This window comes from Triturus cristatus, chromosome 4_2, assembly GCF_964204655.1.
Source record: "Triturus cristatus chromosome 4_2, aTriCri1.1, whole genome shotgun sequence".
NCBI classification, from domain to species: Eukaryota; Metazoa; Chordata; class Amphibia; order Caudata; family Salamandridae; genus Triturus; species Triturus cristatus.
The window spans coordinates 191,033,980-191,056,001 of record NC_140586.1 but is presented as its reverse complement, the minus strand read 5'-3'; positions in this window follow the sequence as shown (position 1 = coordinate 191,056,001).

The window sequence follows — 22,022 nt, the reverse complement described above, 5'->3', positions numbered from 1 at the left end:
GCATTTTGACAATAGCATTAATGCATTCAGGTGTTGGTCTCCTTCCCTCCTTCGACAGTAGGTGAATTAGATAGGTGACCTCCTGTCAACAATATTGGAATTTTGAAAGGGATATTTTATGTCCATGATGGGCCAAATGTAGCAACAATTTAACCGTTGCATCTTTGCAACCGTCTTCAGTGTCGGAAGCAATCAAGCGATTGTCCACATACTGCAGTAATATATTACCTTGGGGAAGTGTGAGGGAATCCAATTGGCTTTCAGTATAGTCCTGAGGAGCCCGATAAAATCTAAAGCTTCTGCCGGCAAGGGCAAATCCAAACAGATGCCTACTATCTGGATGGATTGGAATGCTAAAGAATGCATTTTTCAAAGAATCATAGTCAGAAGGGCAGTGATGTCGGGGACAACTGGGAACTGAAGGACCACAATCTTTTTAACCTCACGCAAATAAATCACACACCGATAGACATCTGGATGATCATCAGAGGAATCCGAGGGTGCCCTTTTAAGAATGGGAAGAATAGGGCTATTACACACGTTCACAGTCATCTCTTCAACAACCCCTGATGCAATAAAATCCTGTATAATCTGCAATAGAGCTCGCTCCCCTGCTTGCGGTATTTTGTACTGAGGAATACGAGGGAGAACAGCATTGTCCTTGACCCTGATAGAAATTGGAGGTATTTGCAACAGCCCCACATCCGTATCACCTGTAAACCATAAAGTAGTTGGCACATCTTTAAACTCAGCGGGAAGGGGTCCATCTATGGACAAACAATGCTTGGAACTCACTACATTGGGTCCTATTGTTATGTAGACACCATCCGGTGAGCAAGAAATGGTCGCGCGCAACCTCTTTAACAAATCCAGACCCATCAGATTTTCTCCACAATTGGATGTCAATAGAAAGGGCGAGTCTACAGTAAAGGGACCAATAGTCAAGGCAAGGGGCTTGGAAATGGGCATCACAACCGGTATACCTGAAATGCCTACCGAAACATTATTTAGGCCAGACAGGGCTACCCCTAGGGACTGGTGAGCAAGAAACAGAGCTATTTATTGCACCTGTATCCACCAAGAATTGCTTAGCTGAGCCCTGCAAGTCATCAGTAACATAAGGTCCACGCTAATCTACAGGTATCTGAACTGGCCCCTCGCCCTGTTCCTGGCTGTCCTAACTATAAGATAACCCAGTCACCTCATCCAAATCGTAGTCATCATGATAGTACTGCCGTCTCCGAGGGTCATCAAAATCGTTCCAATCAGAGTAACCCTCCGCTTCCTCCTTTTCCTGGCCTTCGTCATCACCACCTGCTCCACGACCTCGTCCATGAGAACCCCGTCCTCTAGGGGCCGCAATCTTTTGCAACAACGTCGGGCACTCACTGCGCCAGTGTCCCTCCTCCTTACAATATGCACAGTGGTTCAGCCCCAAAGGCGCGGCGGCGTTTTTGCTAGAGCGGGGCAGCTGTCGGGCCGGACCAATGCAGCGTCCTCTCCCGATCCCTCGAGATACCTGCTGCATCAACACCTTTGTCTTCAACTCCTTGTTTTTCTTCTCCACCTTCTCCTTCTCTTCGTTCTCCCTGTGTTCATAATACTGTGCCATACTTAATATCACTGATTGGAAGGAGGTAGTCCAAGTGCTCTCCGAAGCCTGCAACCGAGTCGCGATCTCTGGAAGCAGGTTCGTAACAAACCTGTTAACGAACAGTTGGACACCTCCCTCCATCGACAAGTCCTGTCCACTGAAGTCCAAAAACACACCTTCAAACCTAGTAAAAAATCAGATACACTTTCATCTTTCTTCTGACAACATGCTGTTAACTTGTCCCAATGTACTCTTCTAGGCGGAAATAGAGAATGCGTGTAGGTACTAATGTGACCTGGTACAGCTAGTAGCTCAGCCTTGGGCTTCTCATCAGGCTTCCTCTCTTTATCCCATTCTCTGATCTCAACCCAAGTGCCACCAACTCCACAACATGATCCTGTGTATGCACCTACCGCCAAATATCAACGCTCACCAATAAACCAAAGAACATTTCAATGTCTGCCAACGTCATCACCGTCGACGACGCAGCCTCTGTCAATTCTTTATAATATGCAGTTGGATTTTTCCTAGGGTCGGATAACTGAGTCTTAAGGGAGAAAACCTCACTCCTTTTCCAAAGAGTCTAAACCCATTGTTCCTGGAAACGGTCCGCTACTCGCTGTCTGATGACAGTACCCTTCTAATCTCACAGCTCTGGTATCTCAGGGTGGAAAATAGGATGTACTTCCTTCATCGGAAACTTGGACACTGTTGTCGGGCTCTACTGGTGCAACCTGCCTCGGTATCCAATCAACATTGCAACATTACTAAAGCCGTAGTTAGGGGCCATGTCAGCAGCATACACACGGTCCCGGATGTCATAAATAATCTGGGGTGCAACACCATTGAAACACTGCTCCCACAACCCAATCAGAGTAGCCAACATATGCTTGAGGGCATGCTGCTGGACAAACGGCTGACACTCTTTCAACACACTACACACATCTTCCACACTGTAAACCGGATTCCGGGCCCACAGGGCAGCCTGGTTAGCTGCCATCTTCTTCTCTGCATCTCCCACATCACACCGTATTAACACCCGCCCCATTGGCTCCCGCGCAGTCCCTGTCACCCATTCCACGCACTGGCGTTCCAATGCTCAACAAGGTCAGGGAGAGGAGATGTGGGAATGGCACAACAGTCGAAGGGGCAGGCACCAGGGTTATTATTGACTGTGTCGTAGGTGTAAGCGATGGAGAGAGGGAAGAAGTTGGAACAATAGGTGGAGCAGGAAGACTGGCAGTCGCTGCAGGCGTGACAGGTGAAGCTGAAGAAAAAGCAGGAGGCGCCGTAGCCGAGGCAGCCAGCTCAATAGCAGGAGAACCAGTGGCAGTGGCAGTAGAAGCAGAAGACTGGGGCTGTGGGACAGCAGGATATATCCTCTGCAGAGCATATGGAGGCGGGGGTCGGGTATCTAACAGATCCTTCACAAATGTATCGCTTTCTTCTCGGGCAACATAGGATTTGTCACATTGCAACCTAAACTTTCTATCCGCACACTCTATACCCTTCTCTATCTTTTCTCTATCGAACAATACTGATTTCTGGGTTACTGTCTGCATCTTTCCCCTTCGGGCCTCTTTTTCTGCTCTCGTTGGTCTTTGCTTAGCTTCCTTTTGCCATACCTGGAGATAATCTGCCTACTTCGTTTTGCTAACAATTTATCCTGCAAGAAATTCAATTTTTGCTCATCAAAGGTACCTTTTAGCGGCCACTGCAACTAGCATTGTCCCTCGTATAGTTATGCCACAGTGTACTAAACATAATAGGGCCAAGGCCATGCTTACCATACATATCGAAGTTTGGGGTGCCTTCCGGAGGAGCAGGCTGCCTCTCTTCCAATCGAGCATCAGCAGAACAACAACGGCACCCCAAACAACACAGCTTGCTCTAGCAGGGCATCTTAAAAGGAAACAAGTTCACTATTCGTGCCAGACAAATAATTTGTAAATATCTTTAGAAAGATCGGTCCTCAGACCGTGTCAAACAATGAAAACCAAAAGTCTGTTCTCAGACTGCACCAAAGAGACAAACCAGAGTCGATACCACAAAACCAAAAAACAGCCAGATCTCAGGCATTTTCAAAAGTAAGCCAAATTCCATTACGTTGCCTGGCAGAGTGTCTCCAAGACACTCTGTACCTAAATCGGCCCGCAGACTTACCAAGTGCAAATCGATCCGCAGACCTACCAACTATTATTCAAAAGGGCGCCATATTCACAAAGAGCCAAAGCAAACTCACCCGGTGCACACAGGTCGAACAAATTCATTCTCCACTACCGACTCTTCGGACCAAACGGTCAGATCCAAGAGTTTTGCCTTTTCAGGATCCCAGCCGGACTGACCACTGGACGGGTCACCGCCCTGTCAGACAGGCGGGGCAGCTGCGAGTACTAGGCTCTATCGTGCAGGGATCCCTGTTCTGCCCATCCGACCCAACGTGGCCCCGTCCTCCACACCCATCTGCGGGCGGAGATGGGTCACCCGATGAAGTCCCTGTTTGGGCGCCAACTGAAGGAAGTGACCTGAATAGGGTCACCCGGGTCACTCGTGACCACCTCTCGGCCTTCCAAACAAATGAAGAGTTGGTCAGACAGTAGAGAATATAAACCAAAGTTATTTATTAGTATTGCGCTGCAGTGGAGCCCAGTCTGACCTGCCTCACGAGATGGCTGCCGAGGGACTGACTTCCCCAACATAACATCCAAAATTATACATTTCTAATTCCCTAAGAACACGCCCAGGCTGGAAATTTCCAGTCCAGGCACTAGCAAACAAAGGAGATACAGAAGGATGAGCTACAGTCCTGGGACCGGGTACATGGTATCTCTGCTCCAAGGTTACTCTGCCCGTGCCCGCCATACTAGAAGGTGGGAACGAACCTAACGAGCTTCAACCTCCACCTCCACATAGGTGAAGGGAAAATGCCCTGGTACCACCTAAATAAGAACGCGCTGGGAAAAAGTTTAATAAGTGGCAGTGTAGATCTGACCCCTCCATTTTTTAGCTCATTTAACGGCTTTCCCATCCAAAAGGTGGGTCTCCTGAAAACAAGCAATATCCACCTTGCACCATTTATGTAGGGAGAGGACCATATACCATTAATGGTATGACCCCAACTCTGCACATTCCGAGGAATAAGCCTAAAAATTCTGGGTATATCCATTATAAAGTGCAGAGTGCAATCAGAGAGGTCACTTGTCAGCTGGGCCTGTGCAACATATGGAGGGTCTTACATCTGACGACGCAGGAATATACGTGTTATTCTCAGACACACGGCACTCATAGTAGACTGGACTATATCCTTCTGACTGCCTCACCAGGGCCTAGCATCTGCTCGATGTCACACTTATCCAGTTCGTTATCTTCTCATGCCCCAGTTTACTGTGAAATTGATTGGGGCGGTGTTTCCCACTACCCATGAACTTATAAGCTATCCCCGGAGGTTCTTTAGGACCCCGAGGGTCGGGAGATTTTGGACCAAGCTTTAACAGATTTCTTCAACATTAACTGGTCCATGGCATGCTCAAGATTGACGGAATGGGGGCCATGAAGGCAGTGATTCAGGCGTGGTTTACGCCTTTCCTTCAGGGTCAGGCGCACACTACAGACCGAACTCCTCCAAGGAGAAGAAGAGTTGGTGCGTGTTCAACATGGGATGCCAGAGGGAGGGGGGCGGTGACCGGAGGAGTTACAGGCTAGAAGGAGGATTGTCGAGGTACAGGACAGACTAGAGAAGTATACATTGAAATCATATCGTCAATTGCACCACAGGGAGGGAGATTTCTCTGGTTGGCCGTTAGCATGGATACTTCGGCAAGAGGCACCTCCCTCTCCTATCTTTCATCTTCAGTCTACTCAGGGCCGGGATGTTTATACGCAGGTTGTCATCTTAGAAGTGTTCATGTCCCATCTGTAATAGGTATACCAAGATTGGTTCCTCTCAACCCAGAATGTACTGACAACTTTTTGGCCTCCCTAGCACTCCCGCATTGGGGGGAGGTCGTGTCACTTGAATTAGTTGCCGACCTCACCCTGGAGGACATTTGTGTGGTGCTAGTGTAATTACCCAATGGTAAGACGCCAGGGAGTAATGGCCTCCTGGCTGAATTCTATCAAGACTTCGCCCGAATCCTTACACAGCACTTGCTGGAGGTCAATTTGGAGACTGGCAGCTTGCAGGTTCTCCCCCCATTCATGCAAGAGGGTTGCATTTCCGTAATGCTGAAGCCCGTGTCAGATCCTTTGGACCCAGCTTCTTACGGCCCACTTACCATGATGAATACTGACCCAAAGGTCCTATGCAAAGCTTTCACTCTCCGCTTGTGCCTGATGTTCACGCAGTTTGTAAACAATGACCAACGTGGTTTTATACCCAGGCGCAGTACCACTATAAATCCGCAGTGACTCATGCATGTCATGCAAGAGGTGGACTGGAGCGTGGCCAGGCGCTGATGGCATAGGACACACAGACTGGAGCTCTTGTCCTGTGAACCCCATCCAGTGCCATCTTACTCATTGTTTCTGGCTCAGGTGCACCCAATTTGTGTTGTGTGTCCAGGGCCAGGGCCCCACCACATCCTCTGCTGAGCCGATCGCCAACTTTTGGGACAAGACAATGGTCCCAGCAGCTCACTGAGAAGACCGCTAAGTCGCACCCCAAGATGGCACATGGGGAGCGGAGATGGAACCCGGCTTGGGCTTGCCCCCGACATCACATTTTTGAAGCGGAAACCCCGTGGGCCCCCGCTGACACTGCTACGGGCGGCTATTGGCGGTGAGGGTTTGGCTGGAGTGACTGTTCCTCTGGTTCAGAGTTTGGGGAGCTGCTGCTCAGTGGCCTGTCACAGAGCTGGAGTGCGGAGAGGAGAGTCAGAGAAGAGACCAGAGAAGCGGTGAAGTGCTGCGCGAGACTGACCCGCCATCTCTGACGTATTTCTAAGCACCTGGATTGGTAGATGGTGCCGGGGGTGTTGCAGAGCGCTGGGGCGGTGATATAACATTGCCAGCAGGCTGGATGATGAATGGAGCCAACCTGTTCTATCCCAGGTGTGTCCCGGCTGGCTGCCTGCTGGTGCAACATCCCGGTAGATCTGGGCACTGGCGGTCAGTTGTGGGGTACCTGGCTCCCTCTGCAATTTTCACTGGATATTGGTGGTGACGGGCCCTCTCCCCCCTTTTTTGGACTGGCAGTGCTGCTGATTGCAGTCATGGTTGTGATATCCGGCACCAACAGTGATCCTGTGCCCCCTGGTGCCTACTAATGGTGTTCTCTTACTCTGGGTCTAGAGATCTCATACTGCGCACCGCATTCTCATGTGCAGTTTCAGAGCGCCTTTGCTTGATGGGACTCAGGCATTATTGCTACCCCTTATCCCTCTAAAAAAAGACCCAGATGAGTGCTGTGACTCCAGAGGGGCACGGCGCTCCAACAGATGCTGGACACAAGCCACAATTCTTGCCCTGCGTCGCTCCAGCTGATGATCCCTAACTGAAGACAACTGGTGGGTCGCTGTGGCCTGCATTGCTGCCTGCTCAGCCTTGTAGCTGCGTTTGCACCCCCTCTGGGTGCTATGGGGGCTGCTGTCTCCATATGCGCTCTGAGAGGAGGGTGCCCTGAGAGCGCTCCTGAGGACATCCATCCAGTGCAGGGTTCTGGACCTTCTCCCTCTGTTCACTGGTCCCCGGCCTCCTCATCTTTGATGTTTTCCCCCCTCCTCATCGCATCAGTGGTCTACTGGTATACTGCCACAGTGACAGAGGCTTAATACTATGCCCCCACAGCATTCCATGACATCTCTGCTGACATGGGGAAAGCTTCTAGCAAGGAGGAAACAAACACTGGGGGTTTGACCATGGGAGATCCTGCTGAGCCCCCACATGACGATGAGACAACTGCCTCACAGACCTGACCTTCTGGTGGCCCCACATTCCAGGATATCCTACAGGCCATAATAGCCTCCAGGAAGGTTCTGAAGACCAAACATGTCACTCTGGTGAGTGACATGGGAACTCTGAAAGATGACGACCAGCGGAGAGAGTCACTACGGCGGAGAGGGAATTGGCGGAAGTCCCAATAGTCCTCGTGACAGTAGAAGAGAGACTTACCACCATGGAGGCAAAGGTTTGAACGCTGGAACTGAAAGCGGAAGATGCCAAGAACAGATCACGTCGGAATAATATATGGGTGATAGGTCTCTCGGAGCGAGCGGAAGAAAGCAGTATGCTGGACTATCTTGAGTGCTGGCTACAACAGGAAGTGGCGACGGAGGGTCTCTCCTCATTTTATGGCCTGAAAAGAGCACAAAGAGTGCCAGCATGGCCTCTGCCCCTGGGAGCCCCGCCATGGTAGTGGATAGACTATTGCACTATGAAAACTGGGACCACATTTTGAGCCACGCCAGACGAAAGGGAGACCTCAAAGTTAAAAATAATGAAGTTATGATCTTTCTGGACTTCACTATAGAAGTGCAAAAACTGCACTCTACCTTCTTAGACGCGAAGAGGTGCCTCAGATAACTGGGACTTCCATTTGCCATGATGTTTCCCAACTGACTGCGGGTGACAACACCGAACGGAGTGCAATTTTTGCAGACCCCATAGGAGGTGTGGGACTGGATTGATCTCCATCCCAGCCTGAGCCTGGCCAGTGGTCTCTGAGATGACAATCCGTGAGGGCCAGATCAAAGCACAGAGCGAAAAGCTTCAGCAGAGCTGCACCTTCCAGAGAAAAAGTCCAGCAGGAGCAGCAGAAAGTGGTGGAGGTGGTAACATCAATGAACAGCAGCGGAGCAAGCCCCCCTCTTCGTGGTGAAGGACGATGGCGCTCAGGATTTGGACTCTGACTGCAGATCTAGCTCGTTTGGGGACTCGGGCAAAGAGCTGCCCACTGTGATGCCTGGGACTGCTGATGAGATGATCTGTTACAGCTATTTTGTCAGTATTGTTATGATTAGTGTTTAGAGCGAGTTTAGTGCACTCTGTGGGGTACAAGGGCATTACTTTGGTCCCTTGAGCAAAGAGCCTTTCTTTCACTTCTGTTGGGGAACCCGGTACGGTGAACCTGGATACTCCCAACACCATTGGTTGTGTTATGCATGGGTTCAACAGTGAGTGATTGTGGTTCCACTGAGAGTTTGGTTGGGGGCATTGCCTACTTGTCCTGGGGAGTGGGAGTTGGGATGAATGTTGTTTGTTTGTTGGGTGGGGTTCTATGAGTCATGACCCTTGGGCTCTCCGATTTCTGCCATAGGCGCTGGATGGATGTGATACTATATTGTGTCGAGATCAGTTGGTGGATGCAATGGCTTGTATGTAGTTTCATGAGATAGCGACCCCCTGGCTTATAAATTCTTATTCTGGAATATTAGGGGGATCAATACTATGACCAAGTGTTATAAAGTGTTTACATACCTCAATAGAAGGGGGATCCATATCGCACTCCAACAGGAAATACACCTGACACCCAAAGAGAGAGCAGCACTGTAGAGGAGGTAGAGGGGCCACGCCTACTACAGTTCCTATTCTGTTTACGCAAGAGGGACACTAGTCTGGGTACACCTGGGGGTCCTGTTCAAACATACAGGAACCCTGATTGATCCAGTGGGCAGATATGTGGCGGTGGCGGTGACAGGCAGGCTAGTGAGCTGTACCATAACGATCATTAATATTTATGCCCCAAACACGTCCTATCTGACTTGTTGAGGTCCTTGGCCCCTTACCAGGTACATTCAGTCATTGTGGGGGGAGGTATTTTAACTGTGTAGCAGATCACTCCCACCCCCCATTGAGGGACTCACCAGTAACCATAAAAACTCGCTTCTTTGCAGATTGGCAGACCAAGTGGAGGCTAATTGACACCTGACGCCAGATGAACCCACTTGTTAGGGATTATTCTTTTTTAGGTTGAGTTTAGGCAGCGAATGTGCTGCTCTGCGAGCCATGCTGTATTGGAGTATGTACTTAAAGCCCCGCCCACTCTCCGCCCATATTTGTCATTGGCTTGTGTCATTGTCCTTCATAAATACTGGCTTCTGGTTTGTTATTAGGCTTATTAGTCACTCCCTATTACTGCCTTGTTTTCATTTGTAACCTCCCATGAGGACTGGCTCTTTTACTTCGGTTGTTACATGGTAGTCTTCTTTAGTCTGTCAGCACTATTTTTTTTAATAAGTTTCTCTTACTGCAGGAGGGTCTCTCGTGCGCTGTTGTGACCACCAGCTTGTTTATTTAACTAGTAGCAAATGGGGACCTCTTCAGGGGCGATGGGAGACAGAAGGGGGCAACTCAGAGATACCTTCAGGAATTTGGAATGCAATGGTCTCGCATTTGCGAGAGTTTAAGCTATTGGCACTGTAAATTATAATGCCTTTTCTTTGTATGTTTTGATAATTAACACATACATAAAAGGCATTGTCATGTACAATGCCAATAGCTCAAACTCGCGTAAATGCGAGACCTATTGCATTGCAGATGCTTGTTCTTCCAGACTCCATGAACTACATGTTCACCTGCACACGTTCCTCTGCACCCCAGATGTCCATGGCTTAGTGCATGATGTTGAATACCTTGCTAGAACCATATCAGACCACAACCCGCTCCTCATCCACTTGGGGTGGGAGAGCACTAGATCCTGCATCCCTGTGTGGAGCCTGAAGCCAGAGTCCTTAGAGGATCTGGTGTTTCAGGACATGATTGGGGGGTGCATTTGGCTATATTTCGCGGATAACACCAGCACAGACTCATCCCCCCAGGAGGAGTGGGATACTTTTAAGACAGTTCTCAGAGTGAGGTGCATAGCAGAATCAGTGGATGTACAACACACTTTATTGAAGGAAGTCATGTCTCCAGAGGCAGAACTGAGGGATATAGAGAAGCATAGAGGAGGTCTCCCCGAGCTATAAACCTTGCTGGACACCAAGGAGCACTTGGCAGGGCAGGTTAAGAAGCTTAGATGCTTTGATTACAGAGCATACATGGTGTGGGTGCAAGAAGAGTGCAACCGAACTGGATCACACTTCACTCGCTAACTCTGCTAAATGGGGCTCGGTTATAGTGGAGCTCGAGACAAATCAGTGAACCTAGCTGTATAGACAAGGAGATATCAATCAACATTTCAGCCACTACTATTCCTGCCTAACTACGAGCACTTTCCCACTCATGGAAGGAGCTATTGATGCTTTCCTAGCACCACTACTTCTTCCGACTCTTTCACCTGAGGAAGCTGAGGGCCTAAGGAGGGACATCACCCTGCAGGTTGTCATGTATTTTAAGATAGTCCTGTCATGTATGCCCCCTTTTTACATACATTGTACCAATGCACACAACAATAACGGTTCTAAACAGGTGACCTTTGACCTAGTAGCTTGCTTCTGTCTTTTCAATACCATGCTCTTAGTATTCTCTGTATAAAGGTCACCACTTTTTCATCCTTGGCCAGCAGCCCGCTGTGAATGATCGCATTTGTCTGCAAAAACATTTATGGTTGTTTTTAAAACATTTATGATTGTTTTCAAAACATATCGATTCTAGAAGAAACTCTGGAGTGACCACTCTAGAATATAAGACTCTTATTCCCCCCTACAAATCAGAGGAGAATTCCTTCCAAGCTGACACTGGGTCCTGCATGCTCAATCTTTGACACGCAGTGGTCTGACATCCCTTGCGGGGTGTCATCCTTGATGCAGGGACGCGGTCCTTCATTCTTTACCATCAGGTGAGGGGGATGGTTCTCCCCAGGGAATTCTTGGCTACATATAGACATATACATATCTATATGAATATACATGCTACACATACAGATCTAGGCTAGGTACATTTAGGCAAATTACTTAGGGCGCACATTTTAGGAATATGCAAGTGCTACTGTTTTATCTGAACTGTGTATGTTCATCTTCTTAGCACTATGGTAGAAATGTATCTAATGTTTACTATATTGATATTTGCGATTTCTTTCGTAGTCTTTTGTCTCCTGATTGTCACAGCAAATATGTTTTACACAAGACTGACACTGGACCAATAAATACTGATTAGAACGTCCTAATCACCATCCTGTGTATTTTCTGAGAATAAGTAAGCATGAGTGACTGAGCGAAAAGTACTGTACTGTTTTCCATGATCCCTGAGTAATCAGGTTTGTCATGTTCAGTGGTTGCCAGAAACTACCTTCACCACTGTAAGGTGGTAGTGGAACTGTAGAGCTAGCTGGTCTAACGGCTGGCATATCCTGTGGGGGTGTCTGGAAGCGCTTTGGACACCAAGCCCTCAGTTTAGGTCATCCAAAACGTGCAGGTCCTGGGGATTCCTAGGAGCTACATGACATGGCGCCCAACGTTGGTTTGGTTCTTTTATTAACAGTTAAAATCGGAGTAGTGAGTCATGCTTTCTCAGAAAGCCCTACTCACACTTTTCAGAGACGTCTGAAGTGGGAAGGGAAATCCGCCTCAGCTGAGCAGATATACCCTGTGTATTGGCTAAAGGTTTACCAAGCTTGTAAGGATAATAGGTTCCCAAATTTTACAAAACCGTTAGTTACTAGAATTTTTTACTGAGTCCACGAGTGGCGGTTCGGGCTCGGGGGGAAGATGAATTTTCAACGCTCTCAACATTACAGAGAACTGCAGACATGCAGTAACTATAAAATTGTTTGGACAGGGCGTACCTGCAACAGGTGGGTGTGTTACCTTCGTGATTGAGGCACACAAAGTGTTCGGATCAGAGGTATTAAATTCTTAGGTTCACTTCCCACCTGCAGATCCACAGACTAAATTGTTCCGCACATGCATTGTAGTCGAACCACCAGAAGAATACATTGTATACGAAGACATTGCAGTCCTGTTAACTTACCAGCAACACAGAAACTGGTTTAAAGGCGCCCTCCCACACACAACATCTGTCGTAGACTCGGTCCACTCAGCTTAGATGGAGTGACCTGGACGATCTTAGCGACATACACTCTACATCCAGAAATAGATACACTACAGTGGATGAAGTCTGTACAATATATAAAGACATAGTCCGGCTATACAGACACATGGTTCAGTTTGTCATGCGAACATTAACAGTACAACCTACGAGAAATGCTTGAGTTGGTCCACATCAGACATACCTACAATTAACCCACAGACACTAAAATCAGTCCTGGATAGCACAGAAAATTGCACAGCTGGAAGCAGTATTTCCCCATACGGGTCCGCAGGAAAAACATAGAATGCTAACCATTTGCTTGAAGATTGTACTACCTGGGGAACAATCTTTGCTGGTGTTTACATCACAATACACGGTACCCCTTCCGTAGCAGTTGTTACAGAGGTATTGAAACAGACACAGAATGAGTACGGGGCAGGACCTGCCTTGGACTTGGGAATTAAACTGGTAGGTAACTTTGCCCAAGTCTCTGCAATAATACTGAGCAACATAAAAGGGGAGGCAGCAGCAGTGGCTATACACCACCGCCTAAGGGAATTAGCTCCTATAAATAAGGAGCAAGAGTTACCTAAAGTTATCGAAGAAACCTATGCCGCATTAGGTAGAGGAAATTGTTCGGGAGCCAAACCAGGGAAGCCACAAATGGCAGGGAGTCCCGACAAGGACATCTCGAAGCAAGCACCCTCTTCTAAAAAGAAATGGGAAAACAAAAACTCTAAAAATAACAATATAGAAGAAAATTCACAATCAAGGGGTGGGTCTCCCCAATGAGAGTCCTCTGAAAAGAGGTATAAACTTAGGAATCGCGTTAACATTAAGAAGCCTGAAATGTATCAGGGCACTGACACACATTCCTTTCGTTCGTTTCAGGGTTCATCAAAAAACTCAGAGAGCGACGGGCGATTAGAACAAAAGACAGAAGATCGACCAAGGACAAAAAGAGAAACACATTGTAATTCAGATTACATTATCAAGCAGGAAGAACAACCTAAAGCAAAACCTCAATTCAAAAAGAAAGTAGCTGGTTTAAAAATTAGACATGCCCAGGTTACTGAGGACTCAGCTTCTGAATGGTGAATGGGATCTGGCGATGCTTGACAGCGCAGCAGAAGTAACACTAGCTCGCCAGAACCCTAAGGATTTTCTGGTGACAGCAGTTGTGAATGAACATATAACTGTGGAAACACTGGATATGAGATTAGTGTCCCACATAGACTTCACGAAATTACACTCCAAATAGAGGGTGACCTCGCGAGAAAAGTTAAAGGTCTCTTTTGGTAGAACTTAACATGTGGATATGACATACTGTCAGCAGGAAAAGATTGGCTGCCAGAATTTGTGATGGATTTCCCAAAAGTGGAAAGCGTCATTTTGCCTGCTTTCTCCGACCTCATTCCAGAATCTTTAAAAAATGGATATGTGCAGGAGTGTGCTCTAGTGCTAGCTCCGGCATTATCCCTCAACCCTGTAGGGTGGGACATAGAGTCTACTCACCACAAAATCCCATTAAAATCTAATCCAAATCCACAGAGACAGTAACCTATTAAAAACAATCCAAAAAGACAGGTCAAAGAAATCTTAGACTAACTTGAATACCAAGGTGTGATTGGAATTTGCACCTCCCCAATGAACAATACTTTGTTTACCGTAATGAAACTTGACAATACATATCGTCTAGTTTTAGACTACCGACATTTAAACATATGCACGCGAACATTTACAGCTCAAAATGCACATAGTGCCGCATTAACGAATAACATTGGGTGGAAGAAATACAAAACGACATTATATATCTCAAATGGATTCTCTGCCAAAATATAGCTCCAGAAAGCAGATATAAGACAGCATTTTCTGCCCTCGGCACTCAGCAAAAAAAATGTTGTTTGCTCCAGGGGTATTAGAACAGCCCAGGGTTATTCTCAGCAAGAGTGTCATAATTATTATAAACATGCGACAAGGAGGCAGTGTTCTATGTAGCTGATACCTTTCTGACGATGAATTACTTGAACACTTGAACAGGGTAAACAACCTAATTGTGGGTGTTGCCAACTTGGGCTACAAATTTAATTTAAAAAAATCAAAGATTGCCCATCTTAATGTCCTATTTTGGGGATTAGAGCTCTCAAGTGAAGGCAAGAGCATGGCAGCCAACTTTTAAGAAAAAGACTAAAACATTTCTACAACTTAATCAGACCTGATTTCACAGCACATCAGTGGACACAGGAAAATACAGATACTCTCCGTTCCGTTTAGGCTGACATGATAGCATCAAAACATTTGCACATACGTGTGAATACTAACATCTTGGTGATCCGGGTACTCCCAGGTTTATCAGGATATACATAAATCACTTTCAATGAAGGTGAGACAGTCCCAATTGCAGACAAATCACATTTATACATAAATGCTGAAATGCGATTTGCGGCCACAGAAAAAATCCTGACAGCAGTGCAGACTGCTGTTGTGAGAGAAAGAGCCCAACACAGGGGAAACGCATAATCGTTGTAACACCGGTACCAACTTTAGAAGCTGTTACCAAAGCGAGCATTCCAAATGCAAAAGCACTGTATCCGCGATGGATACAATGGGCTAATTCTCTCACTGCCACAGATGCAGATTACAAATATGATCCTACACCTAAAACACAAGCGTTTCTGCAGTACGAACAAGAATATCCTCTCCTGAATGAGATCTTGCCTCTAGAAAGATATGAACACATCATTTATACTGATGGTTCAGCTCAACCTGCAATTGGAAGTAAACAACAGTATAGCGCAGCATGTGCTATAGTTAAGGGACGTATGTGGCACAGTAAGTTCCATCCCAGCAATACAACCACACAATCCTTAGGAGATTGTACAGCACAGCTGGCAGAGCTGAAAGCCCTGACACTAGCACTACAATAAACGGATCGGGAATTCCCCACGATGATAGTGTGCGATTTGTTTTACTGTGTGCAGTCTTATAATGAATATCTTCATTAATATCTTCATTACTGTGGCCAGAATGGGTTCAGAGATTCCAAGGGCTGCACAATTAAGCATAATTTGTTATAGGAACAAGTGGCAAAGCTGTAGGAATGCCTGCCACAGGCTCAAGTTATTCACACCTTGAGTCATCAGCATGTCGGCATACACATTGAAGGAAATTCACTGGCTGATGAAGCCGCCAAGGCGACAGTGCGGACTGCTGCCGTTGCTGCACTCATTCTAGCACAAGCATAGACGAAGACATACTGATAGCTGTCAACGCCTCGAGAAACTGCTCCACCGTGCCGAAGGGTTTTCCACTCAAATATTCCTATAAATTAGATGCGCAAAATACACCGTTTGCTCAAATTCCGGGAGTGGGGGATAGAGTTATATCAAACATGGATCACAGACTAGGTTTAATTCTACTTATTAAAACGTCCTAATTGCCATCCTGTGTATTTTCTGAGAATAAGTAAGCACGAGTGACTGAGCGAAAAGAATTGCACTGTTTTTAGCGATCCCTGAGGCATCAGGGTTGTCATGTTCAGTGGTTGCCAGAAACTACCTACACCACTGTAAGATACAGGGGGGTAGTAGTGGCACTGTAGAGCTACCAGTTCTAATGGTTAACACATCCTATGGTGGTGTCCGGAAGCAGTTTAAACACCTAGCTCTCAGTTTAGGTCATCAAAAACGTGCAGGTCCTGGCGATTCCAAGGAACTACACGACAAGATGATCCGGGTGGCTATAAAGAATTTAGCGCTGGGCAAAATATCTGGAATGGATGGGTTCCCCATTGAGTTCTATGCCACATATGCTTAGGAGTTGGCCCCCAAGTTAGTGGACCTATACAAAGCTGCTAAAGACACAAGTCATTTGCCGACTTCCACCCAAGAGGTGCTGGTGGTGCCACTGCTAAAGCTGGGGAGACCTGCCCGCGACTGCAGGTCCTATCGGCCATTGTCAATGCTTAATATTGACTATAAAATCCTCATTCGGGTTCTGGCGACCAGACTCCTCCCTCTCATGACTAAACTCATCAACCCCGATCAAGCAGGGTTTATCACTGACAGCAATATGGAGCTTAATATTAATTTGCACCAGATATAGATACAGCTTTTGACAGCTTGGAGTGGGACTTTCTCTATGATGTGATGGAGTGCTTACAGTTGGGCTGTGGCTTTGTGGCCTGGACCAGGTTGTTATGCACAGAACCCATGGCTATAGGGTGGGCCGTGGGACCAGACAACCAGACAAGGGTGCCCTTTGTTGCCCTTACTTTTTGCATCAGTAATGAAGCCACTGGCCAGCTCTGCCAGGACCGGGGACCGTTACCGGGGTATAGTGGTTGGTGACCAGCATCATCGCACTGCCTTATCTGCGGACAATCTATTAAACTTCCTTCAGAATACTACGACGGATTGTGATGGCGCTAGGGGACTACTAGAGGAATTAGGATCATTAACTGGGTTAAGGGTCAACTGGCAGAAGTCACAACTGTTCCTGATGATTGGGAATTGTGGCCCTCCTGGAAGATTAGAATTCTTGAAGTGCGAACCTCGATGCTTGCAATATATGGGTGTTAAAATATTCCACGACTAAACCAACCTCCTGGATGGGAATGTTGGACTGCCATCAGGCACTTAAACGAGCACTCACTCTTGAAGGCGCTTCCGCTATCTGTTACAGGGCGCGTAGCCCTGCTAAAAATGATGGCGCTCCCCCAAATGTTGTATTTATTGGTGGTGTTACCAGTGTAGATTCCCCAGGCACTGTTCCAGGAGCTCGACTCACTCCTTACCACATTCATAGGGGAATCGGGCCTCAGAAGAGTGACTCTGACCACATTACAGCGACCAGGGAATGATGGCGGGATGGCAGTCCTGAGTTTGCATCGCATTATCTTGCGGCGCATCTTCAGTGGCTTAAGCAGTGGTTGGCAGGCAGGCTGACCTCAGAGCGCGTGATGGGACAGTCTGTACCAGAGATTCACAGACTGGCAGGGGTACTGTTAGGGAAGGGACACCATCTAGGCAATGATACTGCTAAATTTCGAGTACTGCGGTGCTGCTAGGCTCGATGCCTACAAAAGACGCGTATATATTTGCCTGACATGCCCATGACTATGTTAGAGGTACTGCACATGGGGTGACTGGCGGGGATTGGCAGTTTGGATAGCTGCGGGGGTGATGAGAATAGGGGACTTGTTCCAGGCTGAGGATCTCTTCCTGTTTGAAGACTGCCGGAACCAGGTGAATCTTAATGGGACATAAGCATCTGCTGTATGGATGTCTTTTGAGCGCGACTCTGGTAGGGGGTTGGAGAGTTCTGATTGGGATAGTACCTGATATTCCATATGGGTTTGTTTTACTGTATTGTATATGATATCACCTATGTACCAGCTGTATGATGCTCATGTGAAACTCATGAAAATCTGTTATTAAAAAAATGCACAAGGTGGACGGCCGGGAGGAGGAATTGGCAGTGGTTTCTATTGATATTGCCAATGCATTTGACACTGTTAACTGGCATTATCTCATGTGGGTGTTGGGGGCCATGGGATTAGGTGTACAGTTTTGCGACTGGCTGCGTCTGTTATATATCAACTGCCAGGGTGCGAGTGGGCCAGCTCTGCTCTGAGTCATGGGAGGAAGGCAGGGGAATGCACCAGGGATGTCCCCTTTCACCATAGCACTGGAACCCATAGCTGTCCAGATCAGGCAGGTCATAACGGAGTGGGGTATCAAAGTAGGAGACATCACTCATCGGGTGTGCTTGTACGCTGACGATACGCTTTTTTGCTTTTCGGCACTACGGCAGTCCCTTCATCTTCTGTTATCCCATCTGACCGCATGCAGGAAACTTTCAGGCCTATGGATCAACCACAGGAAATCTCTGTCATTTCCCTTGGAGGTACTGACTGCACGAAAAGTGACTGCCTTCGCACCTGTGCTCCTCCATTGGGAGATAAATAAATGTAGATACCTGAGTGTGATGGTAGCCCACTACCCACAGAAGAACTCGCTTCCTCTCTCCCTCATGGGCCAGGTGGCCATTTCAAAGATGGTGTTTCTGCCAACATGCTTGTACTCTATTTAAAATGCTTTCAATATTTTACTATGGGCAGTCTTTCAGCAGTTACACTCTCTTCTTACCACACTGATTTGTCAAGGGGGGACGAAGCAGATTAGCGAGGGATTTCCTGTTTTGAGCGTTGGAGGAGGGGGGTTTAGCGGTTCCTAACTTGGAAAAATATTACCTGGCCTCCCAGCTCCAGTATGCGGCACACTGGTGTGTGGTGGGATAAATCCCTGTGGGTGGATGTGGCAAGGGTCACACCGCTCCCACAGCTCCTGATGATAGGGGGCAGGAGTAATGTTCCTGTTTCTTACATTGTAATACATACTACATCTATGTGGTATGAGCAGTTCGGGTGGTCCTTGAGAAAAACGCCTTCGCCCGGGAATTTGTATTCTGGAATTTACCTGCTTTTCATGTACTGTCCGAATCAGTGCATGTCTCAGGCTGGAGGGAGGGTGGATGTAAAACATTGGGGGGGCCTATTCTCCAAAGAGGAATTTATTACATTCGAGACAGCACAGGGCAGCTTTCGGGTGGCACCGAGACAATTCCTTCATTATGCCAGTATTTCGACCATTGTGTGGGAGCTAAGACATATCTTTCTAGAGGCTCCGGCCACACTGCAGACTTTTCGAGGCCTACAGGAGTTGGGTGGGGGTCGTCATCAAGTTTCTCTCTTATACACAGCTATAACTGCAGATCGGCGGTGTGTCCCGTTCCCAGCCCGGGGGGCTTAAAATGGTGATCTCGGGGTGCAGCTTCATGGCATTTGTTGGCCGAGATTATGCTCTTTGGTGAAGACAGTATCTAGCAACGCCAGGTTTAGACTTATCCACTTTCATTTTTAGGTCTCGGCCTGACGTAAGCAGCGCATGCGCTGCTCTCGTCTTACAAGGCTTCTTGGAATCGATACGATTCCAGAAGCCTCGTCCCAGCTCCGCCTTAAGTTTTGATTTGTGCGTGTTATTTTGCGTCACAAATTATGCCAAAGGCAGTGCATTGATTGCACTGAAGGCATGTCACTCCCTCATTGTTGCCACCCTGTCTCCTTTTATCTACGCCCTGCGGGATTGGATCTTTTACCCGCGGCGTTACACTAGTGCCTTCAATTACTGGGGAAGCACTATTTGTTTCCCTTCCGTCTGTCTCTCTCAGAGACACAGCTGCTTGTTTCTTGAGGTGTAATAAACAGCCACTGCCTGGCCAGCGCTTGTTGTTTTAACTTGCCTGAGCGCTTGGCTGTGGTTCTTTAATTAACTTCTACTGCCGCCACATTTTCGCACAACGAAGCCTATTTGTGTTCGGAACCGTGGTTAACTTCGCTTCAGCCGGTAAATTAAAGACGGAGACTTTTTTTATTCCTTGCTGAGATGCTAAATTAGCTCCATGTAGTACGAGAAATCGCCCGTACCCCGTAAATACCTTCGAGTCAAGGCGCATTCTTCCTTAGAGCCGCCATTGCTTGCCTTCATATACTCGGCATAGGTTCAGCAGTCTCTAGAAGCCGATTACCTATTTCTGTGTGTTTGAGGTTGCAGTACTTGCTTTTTGGTCAGCTATTTAAAACCAGTTAAAGGCAGCAGTAATGGCTACTCTCTGCCAAGGATCTCTTACAGGCAAGTCACGTCACAAATAAAAAGTTTGTCTGTCGCCTGTTTACCATGCTGTACATCACCCTGTGGTAGCTTGTTGAGGTTTGGTGGGCAACACAGTGAGGCCGTCAGTTATGAATCCTGCATGCGGTACATGTGACACATGCTATGTTGCTTGTGAACCAACAGCAGACGTAAGACATTTTTTTAAAGTACTGCCCTTCCCTTTATTGTGAAACACATGCTCTCTATACATTTCTGACAGCAGTCGGAGTATCGTGTCTAATTGCTTGTGTGTTTTTTTTTAAGGAGTGTGTGTGTATGTTCTCTACCTCTCTATCTACCTCTCTCTCTACCTCTCTCTACCTCTAACTATCTACCTCGCTCTACCTCTCTCTCTCTCTCTCTCTCTCTCTACCTCTCTCTCTACGTCTCTCTCCCCCTCTCTCTCTCTCTCTCTCTCCACCTCTCTCTCTCTACCTCTCTCTCTCTCTCTCTACCTCTACCTCTCTACCTCTACCTCTCCCTCTCTACCTCTCTCTCTACCTCTCTCTCTCTACCTCTCTCACTCTCTCTACCTCTCTCTCTCTCGCTCTACCCCTCTCTCTCTCTCTCTCTACCTCTCTCTCTACCTCTCTCTCTCTCTCTCTCTCTCTCTCTCTCTCTGCCTCTCTACGCGCACACATAAGCACATTTATATATATTTATATGTAAATATATGCATATGCATTTATATATCTGTATGTGTATATATATACATACATATATAAACATATATATACATCTGCATATCTATAAAAATACTAATATAAATGCATGCTTACATATATATATATATATATATATATATATATATATATATATATATATATATATATATATATATATAATACGCATGTTATGTACATAGTGAGTTTGAAAAACACTAATAAAAGCAAAGCTAAAAAGCCACCTTATTACATACAGAATTGGTTGAACTTACACGAGGGCGAGACCTATTGCATTTTCAATGCTTGTTTACACAGTACCTATGTTACATCTGTGATGCTCCATACAATGGTTCCCAGTAAGACTCTTGATTGCCCCTTGTGTTCTGCCCCAGTGGCTATGTTTATAAACCTAGCATGGGATTTCCCAGAGCTCCTCGCATTCTGGTTACAAGTAACAGAACGTGTGAGCGGAGTGGTGCGGATACCTGTGAGCAGGGAACCTGCAGTGGGCCTGTTGGGAGCTGCCCCCCTGCCAAGAGTCGGGTAGCAATTATTTGAATAGATTCGCCTGGAGCAAACTGTGAAGCAATGGGTGACGGATGTGGCTGAATGGGCGGTGGCTGAAGAGATTCGCTTGAGATGCTGGAGGCACAATAATAAGGCTGAGGAGGATCTGGAGGTGTGGGCGGGTCTCCTTGCCAGGTTCATGGTCCCCGGGGGCTCTTCTTTATCATCCCCTTCTGATGGGGAAAAGCCGGGTGATGATGAAGACGAGTGACTCAGTTCATGTTATACTTCTGAGCTTCCTGTTGACAATTTCTGGGGCTGTTTAATGTTACCACTGTTTAACCATGTGAAAGTGTAATGGGAGCATATTTATACTGTTATTGATTTTCTTCAGATATACCTGCCTCCCATACCTGTGACATTTCTGCAAGGGCTGTTTTCCATTTTTCTCTCATGTTTACTTCTCGTCACTGAGTTGACATGATCGTCAATAAACACAAAAATAAAGTTCTTAAAAAAACTAGGGAATCCCATTCGGGCAACCTTACACCAGGGGCACCTCCAGATCTGCTGCCACCATCTTCTCTGGGCTCCAAGCCCAGCCTGACCCTCATTTCCTCTAGTTCCAACCTTCTCTCA